The 19359-nt window shown below is 46.7% G+C and overlaps 1 protein-coding gene across 2 annotated transcripts in view; it reads right to left on the bottom strand.

Annotated features, from left to right (window-relative positions):
* The window catches only part of CALD1 (caldesmon 1), a 221039-nt gene that overhangs the window by 133647 nt on the left and 68033 nt on the right, over positions 1–19359 (bottom strand). For both annotated transcript variants that reach the window (XM_068278142.1, XM_068278145.1), the window contains exon 2: positions 4102–4201. The gene's annotated coding sequence lies outside the window, so the exon portion shown is untranslated. The remainder of the gene's footprint in view (positions 1–4101; positions 4202–19359) is intronic.

Below are 19359 nucleotides of genomic sequence, written 5' to 3'. Positions count from 1 at the left end.
TCACCCCCCTCCCCAACTTTATGTACTGAGCAAAGCGTTTTTTTGCCTCAGCTGAAAATACTTTGGTTACCGCAGGCCTGTAGACACCCCTGAGAAAATGGCGGGCGCGTGGAGAGGGGGGCTTCTGCAGGAATGCCGTTTTTTACCTACCGCCTCAGTTTTGTCTGAACATGAACAAAAATATGCTAGAAGTTTTAATAGTAACAGCATGGATTCGGGTCAAAAGAAAAAAAAAAGTTGCATAAACAAAATTTAGATTAAAGCCATATGTGTCCTGGGAGAGGGAGGGAAGAGGAGGGGTGTTTTACTCTATAAGGATGTAAGTTTCACATAAAGCTATAGAGCAGCACAGCCATCCTGCATGTATGCGAGGCCTGAAACCAGTATTATGGGAAGAGGGCGAGTGTTTCAATATGGAGACAGTATGGGAATATATTTCCGATAGCCTAATGAAAATGTCAGTATAGGTAGCCAGTTCACATTCACACCGCAGCAGTGTCACTCATTTCTCCTCATCTCCAGTGCAGAATCTTCCTCTTCCTTTCCGTCTCTAAAGCTGCCCAAGTCCATAGCCGCCGGCCACAATGCAAACTTGCACAGAGAGCAAGGTGACTACTGCACAGGCGGCTGGCAGCAGAGTACCGCAGTCAGGCACTTACCTGATCTCCATGCATTGCAGCATTTGCAAGCTTGCAAATGGGAGCTGAGCCAGTGCGCTCTGCTCTGTAATAAAGGGCGCCGAGGCATGCCGGGAGATGTAGTCCTCCTCCTGTAGCTTGTAGGGATGTATGGGGCGCAGCAAGAGGGATTGCCCCACTCAGAGAAGCAGCCTGGAGTTGTCATGGAGACGGGGCGGGGCTTTTCTTCCGTATCTGAGTGGCTTCTAATGATATTAAATGAAGAGCCGTTTGAGAGCCATACGAGTCGGCTCTTTAATGGGAGCCGAGCCAAAAGAGCTGATTCTCTTAAAAGAGGCGGAATTCCCATCACTAATATGAGGAAGAAAGAGGGACAGAGGGAACGGTTTCCCAAAGAGGGACTGTCCCTCCGAAAAAGTCACCCCCTCCTAAGTGTAGCTAGCCAGAGTCCTTCCCACTTCCCTCTCTCACCTCTCCCACCTCTCCAGGCTACCAGCATCTTCAGCTTCTTCTCCTCCTCAGCGCCAGCTAGTGTCCAGAGTTTATGACTGCAGCTGGCGTCGCTCATCAGGAATTTGCTGATGATCCAACGAAATAGCTTAAATCGTCGAACGAACCTACATCCCATAGACTGTACTATACCCTCCCCCTCCCTAAACCTGGCCTTCCTGTCTATGCATTTGTCACTAAATGTAGGCAGATTTGATGGGTACATAGCTCCCAACTGTCCCTCTTTGGGAGCCCTGTCCCTCTGTCCCTCTTTCCTCCTCATTTGTCCCTCCTTCAGGACTTTGTCCCTCTTTCTATGTAAATATATATATTTCTCTACTAAAAATGTGTTTGATTGACTCTACACTGTATTCCAATCCTTTAAATTGATATATTACTAGCTTTAAAATGTTAATATGAAGGAAAATGAACCAGGATAGAGAGGACCAGTGTGGTTTGAATTATAAAACAACATATTTTTCTTATGAAATCTTTATGGTATGCGTGACTAGGGGTTGTGATGGGGGCGTGATCAGGGGTGTGGCAGGGGCGTGGCTTAAGTATCCCTCTTTCTCATCTCAAAACTCAAAAAGTTGGGGAGGTATGCGGGAAGGCTATTTCATCAGCAGACGTGGCACATATTTATGAGTCACATAATGTGAGACACCGGCTGCAGCCATGGAGAGTGGCTCGGGGCAGCGCTGGGGAAAAGAAGCTGAGCCTGTCAGGGAACTGGGAGAGGTGAGTTCTCCCAGTTCCAAGCACTCTGCTTGCATCTCTTCATTACTGCTGGTGTGGCCGGAGGAGGGGTGACAATGGGGGAGGTGGAACCTCTGGGCACCCTCACAGCTCTGCGCCTGGAGGCTGGAGCCTCTTGAGCCTCTCCCTCAGCCCGATCCCACTGTGGTAACTAAGATGGTAATAATTGGGACTCGCATGCAAATTGTATGCAAATGTTATGCAGACTGAAATTGGGCCAATCACATTCACTTCCTGTTTACAGTCAATGGATTAGCGCAGGTGGTTGGCAACAGAGGCTCCTGCTCTATCCAGGGAAGAACTGCAGCAAGATGGAGGGTTAGGTGGCTTTTCTGTACTCCAAACTGCTTCCACGGCTGCAAATTTTGCCAACTGAACTTCCTGTCAGTTTTAGAATTTCTTGAGAGAGAATTCTTGTTAACAATATTACAAACAGACTGGAGCAGCAGCAATATATGTTTTAGGCCCTTTTCATAGTTACTGCTTTACATTACGTTGCGGTGCTCACCCGTGCCGCAGCTCACCGCAGTGGCCATTAAAGTGGACCTGAACTCTTGCACAGGACAGAAGGAAAACAGAGAGAAATCCACCCTGTATGCATTACAGTTTAGCCTAATTCCCCCTTATCTTTGAGCAATCACTAGTGTAATTTGATCTCTCAGCTCTGTCAGCTACAGAATCTCGGCAGCATTGGACACAGGATGGTAACCCCATGTCTGCTTCCATGGAAGCAGGAAGTGGACACACTGCAGCTTTATTGCAGGATTTGTATCAGCTGTAACAAAGACATGTTTTTTTCTTTAAAGGCTATTACGCTGTTGCTTATCTTTTAGAGCAGAAGGAAAGTTCTGAGTTCAAGTCCACTTTAATATCTATGAGACAGGCCACAGTACCCACGGTGCAACGCGATGCAGTGGAAGTGTTCCGGGCACCGCAGACGTAACTCACAGGCTGCCGTGCGTTATTCTGCAATTACCAGAAGTCCCACGTTAATGCCTTTCATTTATGGTCGCACCGCGGCTGTAACGCGCGGTGTGACTTGCCTAGCCCATTGCGGTGCGATCTTCCAACAAACGCTGGGCGATCGCACCGCTATAGTGTTAAAGGATCCTTTGGCGACTTCAGAATAAAATTGGCATTTCCCCTGAAGTCTGAATAGTTCAGTGGCCCCTCCCCCTTCCTGCCGGAGACCCAGCTATGCGAGTTATGTGGCCTTTTAGCCCCTCTCCAAAAAATAACAGGAATGTGAAAATGACAGTTAATTTGTTTGGAGTGTCTGGCAAAAGCCAACCCAAGTTTAAATCAAACTTCCTGTTGAAATGCCAGGACCAAAATACCCTCCCACATCCCCTTCGCCAGTCCCAGGGAGAGCGAGCTGCCCGCTGTACCCCCATCCATCCCTGGGTCACTTCTATACTGTGACGCTCAGGAAGTAGCAGCAATGAAGTGTGGAATTCCTTAAGACGTTCGAAGCGATAAAATACAGTAATAAGCGAAACAAAAGAACTTTGTCGCCAGAAATTGGCGACAAATTTACAATTCACAATGAGCTTGACAATTGCAAAACTCACTGGCACAAGTGAGGTCATACAGGGGTTTTATATGGAACATGGAGTCTGTACATTCAGTCCAAACACAGAGAGGGCAATAAAATAGACATAGACCAAGGACAGTCAGTGACAGGACTATGTACTCTGTAAAGTGCTGCAGAAGATGTCAGTGCTATATAAATACATGATAATAATATGGTAGGACATTAGACTATGACTATGGTAGTATTAGATTGTGAGCTCCTCTGAGGACAGTCAGTGACATGACTATGTACTCTGTACTCTGTACAGTGCTGCAGAAGATGTCAGCTCTATATAAATACATAATAATAATATGGTAGGGCATTAGATAAGAACAATCTGCTCCTCCTCACCGGGTAGCTGAGCAAAATTTAAATCACATATTTTTGTGATTAAGCATTAATAATATTCTATTGCATGTCTGAAACTGCGGAAACATCAAAAAATTCTGGAAGGTCATTGGCAGAGCAGCGGAGCGATAAGATCAGATATCTCCGTCATTCCACACAGTAAGCTCCTCATCATTCATAAACCAGATACTCAGCCATATTGTGGGATTACACCTATCAAAAAATGCTGAAATCCGATCTGCAAGAACTGCCCATAGATGGGACTTCAAAGGGAATAACTTTATTGATACTTACATGAAAGCGGCAGGATACGGAGGATCTAGGCCCAGGTCCTGTCAGTCTAGCGAAGCAGACGCCTAGCAGTCAGGCATACAACGGCGGGCGGCGGTCTGCGCTGGAAAACACAGAAGAGGCGACAGTTAATAGGCTGCTCCGGGCAACGAGCAAATGTGGGCAATTATAATTTCATGTAAATACAGGAAACACAACAACTCAGTTAAAGAGGAAATACACTCTTATTGTAGCAGGGGCGTAATAAACATATGCTTTTCAACCACGGTATAAACGTGACACAACCACGGTACAAGCGCACAGAGTTTCATATTTTGCCCTTGTGGGCCATTATGCACCCCAGTTCATCTACAAGAGCTTCTATAGGCTCCGGAGAGGTAAATCTATCTAGTTATATCAAAGCTTCATGTGACTTTCTATAGTTTAATAAAAGTATATTTCTATTTCAATTTACAGACCACTATCAAATCTCCAAAACTGACTGAGGCCAAAATTGCTGTTTTTTTAGGCCTCTTTCAGGGCAGTATTCCAATAGAAATTGTGATCGCAGCCAATATGGCACGATCTGACGAGTGCCCCATTGCGATTGCTGTAAACTCGATCGCAACCGCACAAAGCACTGACGATTGCATCCTAACCACATTGCACTAAATGGAAACGTTCCCGCCCATTTTCCACCAGCGTTGTATGCCCCCAGCATGCTGCGTTCTGTAAAGAGTCAGAATCAGATCGCAAAATGCTGATAGTGAAAAACCTCATTGAAGGCCCCTTAAAGAGAGACTGAAGCAAACAAAAATTGCTACTTTTACCTGCTAGTTCGCTACAGTACTCTCATTAGATGAAAACCGCCACATCCCCACCGCAAAACGAGGGCTTTAGACCCCCCAAATCCCCGGGGGGTAATCCGGCCGGTGCTTCCTGAAAGAGGCAGAGCTTTCAGCTGCAGCTCTGCCTCTACTGATGTCACTCGCCGCCTCTCCCCGCCCCTCTCACTCGTCCTTTACAGAAAGGGGCGGGGAGAGGCGGAGATCCGCACGAAAGAGAGGCAGAGCTACAGCAGAAAGCTCTGCCTCTCAGGGCAGCACAATCCACGACCAAGATGGTCGTGGATGTTTCCCCCGGGATTTGAGGGGTCTAAAGCCCTCGTTTTGTGGCGGGGATGCGGCGGATTACACAGGGCCGGCTCGCTCATGAGGTGGGGTGAAACATTTGCCTCAGGTGGCAAATCTGGGGGGGGCGGCACCCGCCTGTCCATAGACGCTACCGCTGGGGGCCGCCCGACGAGCTGGAGAGGTAGCGGGCAGAAAGTGGGTATTGGGCTTAGCGGCGGGGAGGGGGGGTCGGACCCCCCCTCCCTCGCCTGGGTCCCCCGATCTGCGCTCCTCCTCCAGCGTTATGTACGAGCCTGCGTATGATGAAGAGGCAACGAGCAGGGGAATCACTCACCTCTTCCGCGTTCCATCGCGTGCTCCACTGACGTCACTTTCGGCAACGCTGCCCACTGTATTGTAAGTGGACGGCCTTGCAGGAAGTGACGTCAGTGGAGCGCACGATGGAACGCGGAAGAGGTGAGTGATTCCCCCGCCCGTTGCCTCTTAAAATCTTCATCATATGCAGTCTCGTACGTAACGCTGGAGGAGGAGCGCAGATCAGGGGACCCAGGCGAGGGAGGGGGGGGTCCGACCCCCCTCCCCGCCGCTAGGCCCAATACCCCCTTTCTGCCCGCTACCCCTCCAGCTCGGCGCCCCCCTCGATTTTTTTCTAATTTTGCCTCAGGCGGCAAAAAGTCTAGGGCCGACCCTGGGTTTACATCTAATGAGACTACTGAAGGAAACTAGCAGGTAAAAGTACCAATTTTTGTTCGCTTCAGAGTCTCTTTAACACTAGGGGACACAATCACAGGCATAATCGTACTGCAATGTGACTGCGCTTCCTTCTATTTCCACTACCCGCGATTGCGCCGATGTCCATCGGGTACAAGCACAAACACATCACAAATCATGCAGCCGGCGACTGCGATTCGTGGAAAAACTAATTGCAGGAGTGGAAAAACTGCACCGCCATTTACATGTTAATAGCAGTGCTGTTGCGAGCAAATAAATGGGCGCAATTTCGATCTGAAGATCTAGTGAAAAAGGGCCGTGATGCGGGCAGCTGACAGGCCGTATATCCACCACCTGTCAGCATTTCCTGTAAGTATGCTGAAAACGTGCAAGCGTAGAGGAAAGGCTGTAAGGTGGTGTCTATCCTACGCATCTACATCTGAGAATGGCGGCAGCCGCATGCTACCATTGCAAGAGTCAGTTTTCTGTTGCGAAATACCATCCGCCAACACACGATTGCTTGGTAGTGCTGCTATTCAGCTGCATTAATTTGCAACTGGAAAACATTTGTTACTTGGCAGATCGATTAAAGCCTTGACATCAATCTCTGCAATGTATAGACTTCATTTGAAGGGATCGTCTTTGTTCAGTGATACTTTACACTGTGAATTCGTTTAAAGCGGATCTGAACTCAGAACTTGCCTGCTCTAAAAACTAGGTTCTCAACGTGTGGTACGCGTACCCCAAGGGGTACTTCTGATGGTTCCAGGGAGTACTCAGGTTTGATATACTTAAAGGATACCTGAGGTGACATGTGACATGATGAGATAGACATGTGTATGAAATATTTCTATATTTTTTTATTTATTATTATTATTATTTATTATTATTATAAGCTCGTAAATAGTGATGGATGCAAAACTGAAAAAATGCACTTTTATTTCCAAATAAAATATTGTCGCCATACATTGTGATAGGGACATAATTTAAACGGGGTAATACCTGGGACTATTAGGCAAATACAATACGTAGGTTTTAATTATGGAGGCATGTATTATTATATAACTATAATGTCCGAAAACTGAGAAATAATTATTTGTTTTCCGTTTTTTTCCTATTCTTCCTGTTAAAATGCATTTATAGTAAAGTAGCTCTTAGCAAAATGTACCACCCAAAGAAAGCCTAATTGGTGGCGGAAAAAAACCAAGATATAGATCAGTTCATTGTGATAAGTAGTGATAAAGTTATAGGCTAATGAATGGGAGGTGAACATTGCTCGGATGCATAAAGTGAAAACGACTGAAGGCTGATGTGGTCAAACAACACCAAATTAGTAGTTTAGCTAATTAAAAGCAATAGTAAATACTTGGAAATTGTTTAGAACCAATTATTATCTACTACAATTAAATGTATATTTGTCAAGGGGTACTTGTGATGTTTGTGATAATGTTTACTATGCTAGGGGGTACTTGGTGAGTACAGGGTTTTAAAAAGGGGTACATACCAATAAAATGTTGAGAAACAATGCTCCAAAAGATAAGCAACAGCATAACACTATAAAGAACAACATTTCTTTGTTACAGCTGATACAAATCCTGCCATAAATCTGCAGTGTGTATACTTCCTGCTTACATGGAAGCAGACATAGGGTTCACATCCTGTATTTACAAATCAGCTGCTCTGCCGAGGCAGCCAGCTGACACAGCTGAGAGATCAAATTACAGTGGTGATTAGTCACAGATGAGGGGAAATGAGACAGGCTAAACTCTCTAAATACATACAGGGTGGATTTCTCTATGCTTTCCTTCTGTCCTTTGCAAGATTTCAGGTTCACTATAACACTTGCGTTAAACAGAGACGGCAGAACAGCCCGGTAACCGCCCATATGAAAATTAATAAATATTCTTCCATTTATTTCAACAAAAATAACATTTATTCTCGCCATAGGAAAAAAATTCCCAATGCTGGATGGCAGATTGGCGAAGGATGACAGGCCGCAGGAATTCTGCTACCGATCAGGTGACACGATAACGAGGATTACGCGAATTGCGCAACAGACGAGTTCCATCCTGCCATACGCGATCTTCGACAAAATGGCTGCGGGAGAAAACGCAGGATAAACAACTGCCTCTATCAGAAGACTAAACACGCTGTATTTTAGTTGAACGTGCGCCAGCTCTTGTTTTGGTTCTAACGAGCTATTATCGCATTGTCCGCCGTGCCAAGAGCAACAAATTAGGGACGTATTTGAGACCTCGAAGTTTATTAAACTCTGAAGAGGAAGTGGAGTTTACAATGTTCCATATTCAACATTCTACACCCCCCACCCCTCCTCCCCACACCCGACACAATCTGCGGCCATGCAAGGGTTTTCTACACACTCTTATCTGAAATAATTTAAGGTTTTTGCACTTGGAATTCCTTGACAGTAATCAAAATAGAGGGGTGGGTTTGTTTGTTTTTTTGTTTGTTTCTTGGGGGGAGGGGGGATTTTTGGAGACTAAAGTTAGAAAGAGGTAAGTGTGACACTTACCCTACAATTGATAAAAGTTGGGAAAAATAGGTTTTGAGGGTTTTTATTGCAACTTTTGCCACACGTTTCGTAGCTCAGGCCCCCTTCCTCGTGGTTTGTGTCTGAATGGCTGAACCTCACATAGTTTGAGCGACATGGGAAAGGCAGAGGGTGATCCGCCCCCTAATTTTTGTCTCATGTAATCATTAGGTTTAGTACTGAAATGTTTTATTAGCATTTTATTATTTATATATTTTTTATAAAAAATTTTCAGTCAGGAAAATATGAAATATAAATGTAACTGTAATATTAACCCTCTAATTGATATGCCTGAAGGTGCCCACTAACTACAGTTTTCAACAAAGAATCGCCCAAGTGATCAGATAAGTACGATCAGAAATAAAATGTTGTAATACAAATTAGCGTGGGGGGACAGAAAACGCATGTGAAATCACATTGGATTAAAGATTATGAGCCACATGATCGCTGCTTTCTGCGATTTGAAATGCTCATTTTAAAATCATGCAGTATGTTGCTTCTTCCCGCATACTGTATGCGAATCGCATGCAAATCACATACAAAAGCAAAAACCACATGCGTTTCACTTGCATTTTTTTTTTAAATAGATCCGATACTGTATCTTTCTACTTGTTGTGAAAGGCAGATTATTAAATGACGCAAAGCGCATACGCAAGAAAAATACAAATGCCAATTCAAAAATGCAAATGCAGGGGAAAAACACAGAAACACACAAGGGGCTCAGTTCACAAAGCAGCGGTATGGCAGTTTGGACATCTTAAAGGTTAAGGCGTGCAAACGAATTTGTGAGAGCTGAAAACGTCACACTGCGCGCGGTACTGCGGTGCGCCAAAAACGTCACACGATGCGACCATAACGTCACATGCGGTGCGACGAAAACGGGGCATATGGTTATCGTCGCATCGCGCTACGTTTTTGGCGCGATGTAGCTTTGCGCAACTATTAGTGTGCGCAAAGCTACTTTACATGCGCTAATGGGCTTTTCACTGCTAACACTTAACTCATGGTTTTCTGCATAGACAAGTGTTCTCCCTGCCTAAGAGAACTATGTCCTTCATCGGGCTCATCTGAAAATAAGAACCCGCATAAAATTCTGAGTATGAACAGATCTCTCACCAAACTGATAAGCTACGTGAAAAGTGTTCCTAAATTTAAATTGAATTAGTGCTGACAGCTTGCCTATTGCACAATATTCACTTGGTCGGTATTGCTAAATACTACAGATCAGAGAAGCAAATAAACTTTAACCAGTCTATAAATACGTACAAGACCACATCTGAAAAAAATCTGTATAATTTCAGACCCCTATCTCCTACCTCCCAACTTTTTGAGATGAGAAAGAGGGACACTTAAGCCACGCCCCTGATCACACCCCCGGCACACCCCTAATCATGAATACCATGAAGATTTCATAAGAAAAAGATGTTGTTTTATAACTCAAACGACACTGGTCCTTTCTATCCTGGTTCATTTTCCTTCATATTAACATTTGAAACATAGAAATACATCCATTTAAAGGATGGGGATAAAGTTTAGAGTCAATCAAACACATTTTTCAGTAGAAAAATATCTATATTTATGTAGAAAGAGGGACAAAGTCCTGAAAGAGGGACAAATGAGGAGGAAAGAGGGACAGAGCTCCCAGAGAGGGACTGTCCCTCCAAAAGAGGGACAGTTGGGAGCTATGCTATCTACAGACCACATCCAGAATACTCTGTAGTATTCTGGACCCCCTATCTGCAGACCACCTTTTGAAAACTGGAGCACTTATCTTTGAGAAGGACATAGAAAAACTTGAGATAGCAACACTGCTAGTTCAAAAAGAAATCTTGTGTTAAAAAATTGAAGCAATTTGGTTCAACAGTGCATCTCGTGAGGTATAGTCATGTATGGGGCCCCCTTGCAAAAAAAGACTACATGGTACCCCCTAAGTCCGTGGTCTTCTCCCTCCCCCCCCACCCCCCAGGACCAGGCAACTGGTAAACAGACATATCTGCCACCCCCTCCCACCATGCAGAGTAGCACGTGTAATATTACCTGCTTACATTGCTACGGGTCTTCTCTGTACATAACAGCACACTCGCTCTGTTGCCACGAACTGTCTCCCTGTCACATGACCGCTGGGAGTCATGTGATCGGGAGCTCGGGAACGGGCAGCAGAGAGTGCTGCTGCTGTGATGCATGGAGATTACCGGCACTGGAGGCAGGTAAACATAACAATACCTGCGCTACTCTGCATGCGGAATGCAGGAGGAGGGGCCACTGAGCCCCCCTGCAATCGCAGGGTTTGCAGGGGCTGTTCTTACACCGACGATAGTCACTACTTCAGGTCATTTTTTGCAGTTTTTGGTATATGGTCACAAACCTGTATCAATTCTGATTCTTGTGTAGGCTAAAGCAGGAAACAGACATGAGAGAAGATCACATGATCATGCCATGGGCCTGCCAATCAAGGATTAGCAGAATTTATATTGAAGCGAAACCAGTCGTCTACAGCACTGCTTACCACTTATTCAATATGTTGATCATAAAGTCCAGTTTCATAGCTATTCACCCCATTCCTGATCCTACAGTTGTTTACACATGCTGGATTACAGGCCGCTAAAGCAATCCTCTTTTGTGCCATATTATTCATATTTGTTATATAGAGTTGCTAATTGGCTCTCAGCTGAGCAGCCTGTATTGTTCTACAGAAAGACAAAGCGGAAGAACAAGCATGAGGCTTTCAACTGCAAGATGCAACCATAATATACAGTAGTGGTTGAGAGGGTTGATCAATGATATGCAAATATTTCCGAGTTTATGCAAATTATTATTATTATTATTATTATTATTATTAATTTATAAAGCGCCAACATATTCCGTGGCGCTGTACAAAGTAAGGAGCAAACATGAGGTACATAATAATGTATGTACATTTTCATGCAAATATATGCAGCTTGAAAATGGACCAATCAATTTAAACCTGAGAGGGACTCGTTTGGTCCATTGTTAAGCTGCATATATTTGCATAAAAATTTACATACATTTGCATAAACACTGAAATATTTGCATATCATTGATCATCCCTAGTAGTTGCCCTAAGATTTTCTTACTCTGTAGATCACAAAAGAGGAGGGAAATACCTGTACACATGCTAGATTGCCACTCAGAGCAATTATAAACAGTCATTTTGGGTGAAGAACTGTAGCAAAAAGCACGTAATGAAAAAAAAATTGCTTATTTTTTTTTTACAATATTTATTTATAAATGCTTTATTATTATTTATTGGATTTATATAGAGCCAAAATATTATGCAGCGCTGTACAATAAATAGGATTACAGACAATGATAACAGGGGTGACAGCAGAATACAGGTAATAGACAATAGATACAACAATACAGGTAACAAGCAATAAGATACACAACACAATGCAGACAGTAGTACAATGCCAGATCATACACTGGAGTGGTAGTGGTAACAAGTTCCAAATTCTGGGTAAAGTGCACACAGTCAAGTATGATACACAAGGGGAGAGGGCCCTGCCAAAGGCTTACAATCTAGAGGGAGGGGTTGGTGACACAAAAGGAGGGGATGCAGCAAGAAGTTCTTGGCAGAAAGGATTAGGGCAGTGTTGAGTTGATGTAGGCCTCCTTGAAGAAGTGAGTTTTGAGTGCTTTTTTGAAGGTGTTGAAGGTGGGAGCGAGCCTGATGGGCAGTGGGAGAGAGTTCCACAGGATGGGGGCAGCTCTAGTGAAGTCCTGCAGTCGTGCATGGGAGTGCGAGATGCGTGGGGTGGTTAAGAGGAGGTTGTTGGAGGAGCGAAGTGGGCGGCCAGGTGTATATCTGCTGACCAGGTCAGAGATGTAGGTTGGGCAGGACTTGTGTAGGGATTTGTATGTCAAACATAGGATCTTGTAGCCGATTCTGAAGCGAATTGGAAGCCAATGAAGGGATTTGCATAGGAGAGTCGTGGAGACAGAGCGGTGGGAGGGGTAGATGAGTCTGGCTTTAGTCATTGTAAAATCTTTCCTCTCTCTGATTTACATTCTGACATTTATCACTGGTGGTAACATTTTTAGCCCTGTCAGGCGTATCTGTGCAAAATGGTTGTTTCTTTATTTTTGATCCATTGACAATAAGGTCTGGTCTCCCAAAATACTCTGGGAGGAGAATTCCGCATAGCTAAACAGCCTAGGATGTGACATAACTGGGAGGGCGGGGCTAAATACCAATATACAGTAATATGTAGATATAGGAAGTGTTTCTGATGCTGAAACCAGGAAAATTATCATAATAGTAGGTATCCTGAATAATTTACTGCAGTCTAATATATGTCACTATGGTGCTTTTTTTTTTTTTTTTTTTTTTAATACAGCTAGGTTAGGAGGCTCCCCAAAATAATAAAAACAATGTAAAATGGAGGAAAGAGTACCTCTAAAGCATCACTATAGCCATGATAAGGTAAAAAGTTATTTGAGACACAATGCGTTTCGAAGGCTAACATCCCTGCTTCATCAGGTATCTAAAAAGCAAGACTAAGCCCCTTCATTCTATAGCTTCACATAACTTCATTTAACCTCCTTGCCGGTTATCCCGAGCTCAGCTCGGGGTAACCTGCGCAGGAGGATTTCTCAGGCCCCGCTGGGCCGATTTGCATAATTTTTTTTTATTTGCTAGCTGCGTGCATATTACGATCGCCGCTACCCGCCGCGCCGGCCCTCCCCCTCCAGACCCCTTGCGCAGCATGGCCAAGCCGTGCCAGGCAGCGCTGAGGGGTGGATCGGGATTCCCTCTGACGTCCATGACGTCGGTGACGTCATCCCGCCCCGTCGCCATGGCGACCGGGGAACCCCAGCAGGAAATCCCGTTTTGAACGGGATTTCCTGTGTACTCTGATCGCCGGAGGCGATCGGAGTGGGTGGGGGGATGTTGCTTGTCAGCGGCTATCATGTAGCGAGCCCAGGGCTTCCTACATGATTAAAAAAATAAATAAATTAAAAAAAAAAAGTGCTGCGCTGCCCCCTTGCCGCATGAATTGGACCGGCAAGTGGGTTAATAAAGACAAAAACATATTTTATTCCCCAGGCCGGCCAAATATAGGGTGGGTGCATCTTCAATTCTGGTTTTTGTTTGTCCTTCTTTGGAACAGTATTACATCATAAACTAACCTGAGGATGGGACTTGATAGGCTTTGTTTTGTCTTTATTTTTCCCACCCTTATTATGTTACGAGACACAACAACGGCCTTTCTCAGTCTTCTGCCTATAGGCGGTTGGGCTGTATAGCGAGAGACACAGACACAGGGCTATGTCAATAAACTTTGGCTAGACTTGTTCGGAGTTGCTCCATAGGCCATGCATCACAGCGGCAGGCTTAGACATGACATAATTCATCTTTGTTTTCACATCTTGATGTTATGCCTGACTAGTTATGTCGATATATATTTATAGTTTTACGTGTGAATGTCATCGGGGAAGCGTGACCTTTTTTTTTTCTTCCATGTAAAGCACACAAAACAACAGAGAGCAAGGCAAACAAGCATTGTGTGGCTGCAGACCGCAAGAAGGTAACCTTTACCATCTCAGCAGCAGCCGAAGAAATTCACTGCCAGGTGCTCCGCTGCAGGTTTCAAACAAGAAGCAATATACTAAATTTCCTACAGTAGAAGTCCAGGGACAGATGTCTTCAGTAGGCAGTACTCAGTGACAGAGCCTGTCTGTATCTGTGCGGACAGTTCTCAATTAGTAGGGCAGTTTGTGGGCTAAATTACACCCAGGGCAAGTGTGTAAAAATTGCGCACCCTTCCCCCCTCCCCTGAGGACTCGCGAACCCTTACTCTTTAGGGACAGTCACACAGCCACAGGTTACAAGTAGATCTGCCTACTTACTAGTGACCAGCCACTCATCCACGAGGAAGCAGGGACCAGTTTACTACACCATGTTGGAGTCGCCTCCTCCCATTCACGTCGTATACACAGGACTTCTCCTGAGCCTCTCCCTTTCTCTGGAATTCCCTTCCAAAACATATCCGTCCATCACTCTCCAGACACTGTAGCCTTCACGCTCGCATACATGCAAAAATTGCACTGTGGTCATTTGAGTGCCGGAAAAGGCGGCTACTAAAATATTGGTAAAATGAACTTCAATAGTAAAGTGGTGGTAAATTTTAAAACACTAAACCATACCCTACTTTCGCACAAACCCTTCCTCTACTGATGCCTTACCCTAACTGCCCCCACAGCAGTGCCTTACCCTTAACGCCCCACACCGATGCATAACCCTCCCCGAACACTAAAAAGACAAAGACAAACACTTATATAGCGCTTTTCTCCTGGCGGACTCAAAGCGCCAGAGCTGCAGCCACTAGGACGCGCTCTATAGGCAGTAGCAGTGTTAGGGAGACTTGCCTAAGGTCTCCTGCTGAATAGGTGCTGGCTTACTGAACTGGCAGAGCCGAGATTCGAACCCTGGTCTCCCATGTCAGAGGCAGAGCCCTTAACCATTACACTATCCAGCCACTAGGGCAGTGGAGTCAGTGTTGAGGAGCAATTTTGGGTACCTGGAGTCGGAGTCGATGGTTTCATAAACTGAGGAGGAGTCGGGTGATTTTTGTACCCAATCCACAGCCCTGGTAAGTATTAGACTAAAGAGTCAGAGTTAAGGAGTTTGAGTCATTTTGGGTACCTGGAGTTTCATAAACTGAGGAGTCAGAGTTGATTTTTGCACTGACTCCACAGCGCTGCCGACCACCCCTCCCCCTACTGTTGCCGAACCTTAACGACACCACCCATGCCTAATCCTGACCTCCCTACACCTAACCAACACCCCCACCCAGCCTATGATACTACGGCATTTCTCAGCCTATGAGACTACGGCATTTCTTAGCCTGTGAGAACATGATATTTCTCAGCCTATGAGACCACAGCATTTCTCAGCCTATGAGAGCGCGGCATTTCTCAGCCTATGAGACCGCGGCATTTCTCAGCCTATGAGACCGCGGCATTTCTTAGCCTGTGAGAACACGATATTTCTCAGCCTATGAGACCACGGCATTTCTCAGCCTGTGAGACCACGGCATTTCTCAGCCTGTGAGACCACGGCATTTCTCAGCCTGTGAGACCACGGCATTTCTCAGCCTGTGAGACCACGGCATTTCTCAGCCTATGAGACCACGGCATTTCTCCGCCTATGAGACCACGGCATTTCTCCGCCTATGAGACCACGGCATTTCTCAGCCGATGAGATCACGGCATTTCTCAGCCGATGAGATCACGGCATTTCTCAGCCTATGAGACCACAGCATTTCTCAGCCTATGAGACCACAGCATTTCTCAGCCTATGAGAGCACGGCATTTCTCCGCCTATGAGACCACGGCATTTCTCAGCCGATGAGACCACGGCATTTCTCAGCCTATGAGACCACAGCATTTCTCCGCCTATGAGACCGCGGCATTTCTCAGCCTATGAGACCGCGGCATTTCTCAGCCTATGAGACCGCGGCATTTCTCCGCCTATGAGACCACGGCATTTCTCCGCCTATGAGACCACGGCATTTCTCCGCCTATGAGAGCACGGCATTTCTCCGCCTATGAGAGCACGGCATTTCTCAGCCTATGAGAGCACGGCATTTCTCAGCCTATCAGAGCACGGCATTTCTCAGCCTATCAGAGCACGGCATTTCTCAGCCTATGAGAACACGGCATTTCTCAGCCTATGAGAGCGCGGCATTTCTCAGCCTATGAGAGCGCGGCATTTCTCAGCCTATGAGAGCGCGGCATTTCTCAGCCTATGAGAGCGCGGCATTTCTCAGCCTATGAGACCACGGCATTTCTCAGCCTATGAGATCACGGCATTTCTCCGCCTATGAGACCGCGGCATTTCTCAGCCTATGAGAGCGCGGCATTTCTCAGCCTATGAGAGCGCGGCATTTCTCAGCCTATGAGAGCGCGGCATTTCTCAGCGTATGAGAGCGCGGCATTTCTCAGCCTATGAGAGCGCGGCATTTCTCAGCCTATGAGAGCGCGGCATTTCTCAGCCTATGAGACCGCGGCATTTCTCAGCCTATGAGACCACGGCATTTCTCAGCCTATGAGACCACGGCATTTCTCAGCCTATGAGACCACGGCATTTCTCAGCCTATGAGACCACGGCATTTCTCAGCCTATGAGACCACGGCATTTCTCAGCCTATGAGACCACGGCATTTCTCAGCCTATGAGACCACGGCATTTCTCAGCCTATGAGACCACGGCATTTCTCAGCCTATGAGACCACGGCATTTCTCAGCCTATGAGACCACGGCATTTCTCAGCCTGTGAGACCACGGCATTTCTCAGCCTGTGAGACCACGGCATTTCTCAGCCTGTGAGACCACGGCATTTCTCCGCCTATGAGACCACGGCATTTCTCCGCCTATGAGACCACGGCATTTCTCAGCCGATGAGATCACGGCATTTCTCAGCCGATGAGATCACGGCATTTCTCAGCCTATGAGACCACGGCATTTCTCAGCCTATGAGACCACGGCATTTCTCAGCCTATGAGAGCACGGCATTTCTCCGCCTATGAGACCACGGCATTTCTCAGCCGATGAGACCACGGCATTTCTCAGCCTATGAGACCACAGCATTTCTCCGCCTATGAGACCGCGGCATTTCTCAGCCTATGAGACCGCGGCATTTCTCAGCCTATGAGACCGCGGCATTTCTCCGCCTATGAGACCGCGGCATTTCTCCGCCTATGAGACCGCGGCATTTCTCCGCCTATGAGAGCACGGCATTTCTCCGCCTATGAGAGCACGGCATTTCTCAGCCTATGAGACCACGGCATTTCTCAGCCTATGAGACCACGGCATTTCTCAGCCTATGAGACCACGGCATTTCTCGGCCTATGAGACCACGGCATTTCTCGGCCTATGAGACCACGGCATTTCTCAGCCTATGAGAACACGGCATTTCTCAGCCTATGAGAACACGGCATTTCTCAGCCTATGAGACCACGGCATTTCTCAGCCTTTGAGACAACAGCATTTTTCAGAGCGAGAGACCTTGCAATTTAAATGAATGGGGGGGGGGGGGGGGACAAGAGGTGGGGTAATATATAGTATTCATACAGGCGGTGTGTTTTTAGGTTATCTAGTGAGGTGTACAACGTGATCAGAGGTCACAGGAGGAAAAGCCTAAGTTAGAAAGTTAAAGCGTTTTTTCACTTGATCTCAGCATGCCCTCGCTGCATGTCCGGCGCAGCATGCAGCACTGAGACCTCAGTTCAACGGTGGCCCGGAGTGGACACAGGAGAGCGGTGGCCTAGTAGCGGCTCGTATACAGGAAGTGCATACTTTCTGTATATGTGCCGTTACTAGGGGAACCCTCTCCTGTCTCCACTGCGGGTCACCGCTGAACTGAGGTCTCAGTGCTGCATGCTGCGCCATGCATACCTCGAGTGTCGGGGGACAATGTGGTGGAGGTGGCTGGCCGCCAATTTGATCAGGTAAACGAGCAATGGCTGGGGAGGAATGGGGGCGCATACCTGGCTAACTATACTGGGAGCACCTATACCTGGCTACCTATACTGAGGGCACTTACACCTTGCTACCTATACTGGGGGCACCTATACTGGGGGAACCTATACCTGGCTACCTACACTATGGGCACCTATACCTGGCTTTCTATACAGGGGGCACCTATACCTGGCTTTCTATACAGGGGGCACCTATACCTGGCTTTCTATACAGGGGGCACCTATACCTGGCTTTCTATACAGGGGGCAACTATACTTGGCTTTCTATACAGGGGGCACCTATACTTGGCTACCTATACTGGGGGCACCTATACCTGGCTAACTATACTGGGGGTATCTATACCTGGCTAACTATACTGGGGGTACCTATACCTGGCTACCTATACTGGGGGAACCTATACCTGGCTACCTACACTACGGGCACCTATACCTGGCTTTCTATACTGGGGGCACCTATACCTGGCTACCTATACTGGGGGCACCTATACCTGGCTACCTATACTGGGGGCACCTATACCTGGCTACCTATACTGGGGCACCTATACCTGGCTACCTATACTGGGGGCACCTATACCTGGCTACCTATACTGGGGGTATCTATACCTGGCTACCTATACTGGGGGTACCTATACCTGGCTACCTATACTGGGGGAACCTATACCTGGCTACCTACACTACGGGCACCTATACCTGGCTTTCTATACAGGGGGCACCTATACCTGGCTACCTATACTGGAGGCACCTATACCTGGCTAACTATACTGGGGGAACCAATACCTGGCTAGCCTATACAGGGGGCATCTACACCTGGCTACCTATACTGGGGGCACCTATACCTGGCTACCTATACTGGGGGTACCCATACCTGGCTACCTATACTGGGGGTACCTATACCTGGCTACCTATACTGGGGGAACCTATACCTGGCTACCTACACTACGGGCACCTATATCTGGCTTTCTATACAGGGGGCACCTATACCTGGCTACCTATACTGGGGGAACCAATACCTGGCTAGCCTATACAGGGGGCATCTACACCTGGCTACCTATACTGGGGGCACCTATACCTGGCTACCTATACTGGGGGCACCTATACCTGGCTACCTATACTGGGGGTACCTATACCTGGCTACCTATACTGGGGGTACCTATACCTGCCTACCTATACTGGGGGTACCTATACCTGCCTACCTATACTGGGGGAACCTATACCTGGCTACCTACACTATGGGCACCTATATCTGGCTTTCTATACAGGGGGCGCCTATACCTGGCTACCTATACTGGGGTACCTATACCTGGCTACCTATACTGGGGGAACCAATACCTGGCTACCTATACTGGGGGTACCTATACCTGCCTACCTATACTGGGGGAACCAATA

The sequence above is a fragment of the Hyperolius riggenbachi genome, chromosome 3 (genome assembly GCF_040937935.1).
Source record: "Hyperolius riggenbachi isolate aHypRig1 chromosome 3, aHypRig1.pri, whole genome shotgun sequence".
Lineage (NCBI taxonomy): Eukaryota > Metazoa > Chordata > Amphibia > Anura > Hyperoliidae > Hyperolius > Hyperolius riggenbachi.
Note: the sequence above shows the minus strand (reverse complement) of the source record. Positions and strands in the feature narration are given on the sequence as shown.